Here is a 1,373-nt window from a genome sequence, read left to right as displayed (position 1 = left end):
GTAAGGACTGTGTCACGAGATGATGTCATCCTGTAACAAAGGAAAAGGGACAGAATTCCAACAAGGCGCTTCAGGCAGCTGAGAAAAGTGGGTTCTGTGGGAGAAAGGTTCTCCCTCTGGAGGGAACGCTGAGCTTTGGGACGTTTACATGCACAAAAAGATACACAACACACTAAAGGAACGGGGAAAAACAGAAAAGCAGAATAGGTCCAATTTAAATACAACATGGTTCTACCAAATTAAAATGAATGAAAATGTACAGAAGTGCATCCTTAGTTCGCCGAGCTCATTAGCACTGTGACAAGAAGGTTCTAGAGGGACTAGAGGGTTCCCCGCTGGTGTAAATGTGTGTAAATATCAGTGTGCCTGTATGTGGACGTGCATGACTGCCATGCACGGTTAACTTCAGTTTCTGTTTTTTTTTCAGGCCCATCTGATTGGGTATATTTAACTCTTCCTCTGCTAGTCCTTATCAGCGCGACCCAGAGATCAGCGCAGTCATGTGTGAGCAAACACACAGACTCAGCTCCCCATTCAGTCCTGCATCAGCTGCGCTCAGCGGGACCAACACATGCAAAGTGCTTCAAGGGCCCAGATCACAGAAAACCACAGCTTTTGAAATCAAAGTTTGTGGTTCTGCACTCTTAAAAAGATGGATCTTCAATGAAAATGGTTCTATATAGAACAAAGAACACTCAAAGAATCCTCTGCAGATTGAAGGAGAATGTGTTGTTAATGGTTCCACATAGGGTTCTATACAGCACCAAAAGGGCTCTTCTGTAAAACGGTTGTGCTGATTTGCCCGGCTAGCTCAGTCGGTAGAGCATGAGACTCTTAATCTCAGGGTCATGGGTTCGAGCCCTACGTTGGGCGTGACCTGTACTTGCTTTATTCACTAACTTAATTTAAATAATTGTAACTGCTTTATACCTGATGTTTCATATTACTATCAAAATCACCGCCACCTTACTATATTCTTGAGTACTTAAATCTGGTGTACATACTGTAAATTTCTCTATATTGTCTTAAATTATTAGTAAAGTGTTTATTTTTACATAAATGGCTGCAACTGTAACAACTGCAATTTCCTCCTGGGATCAATAAAGGAATCTGAATCTGAATCTGCTTCAAGGGTTTCTTTGTAAAGAAAGTGGTTCTGTTAAGGGGTTCTTTGCATCATGAAAGGGTATTTCAGACTGATGGAGAATGTGCAGTACAAAATGGTTCTGTATATTATCCAAAAGAGTTCTTCCTTCTACAGCACTTTAAAGCACATTTTCCATCAAACCAAATAACTCTAATATGGTGCAAAGTACCCTGTAATAACGAAAAGTGTTCATGGTTCTGTATAGAACCATTTTATTTAGTAAAGA

General features: G+C 40.6%; 1 non-coding gene across 1 annotated transcript; it reads left to right on the top strand.

Moving 5' to 3' along the window:
- The first annotated feature begins 800 nt into the window (after positions 1–800).
- Positions 801–873, top strand: trnak-cuu. Its single transcript has one exon. It is a non-coding gene; the product is annotated as a tRNA-Lys (tRNA).
- The last annotated feature ends 500 nt before the right edge of the window (positions 874–1,373 follow it).

The sequence above is a fragment of the Pygocentrus nattereri genome, chromosome 1, assembly GCF_015220715.1.
Source record: "Pygocentrus nattereri isolate fPygNat1 chromosome 1, fPygNat1.pri, whole genome shotgun sequence".
NCBI lineage: Eukaryota > Metazoa > Chordata > Actinopteri > Characiformes > Serrasalmidae > Pygocentrus > Pygocentrus nattereri.
The sequence above is the reverse complement of the archived record's forward strand: the minus strand, read 5'-3'. Positions and strand labels throughout refer to the sequence as shown.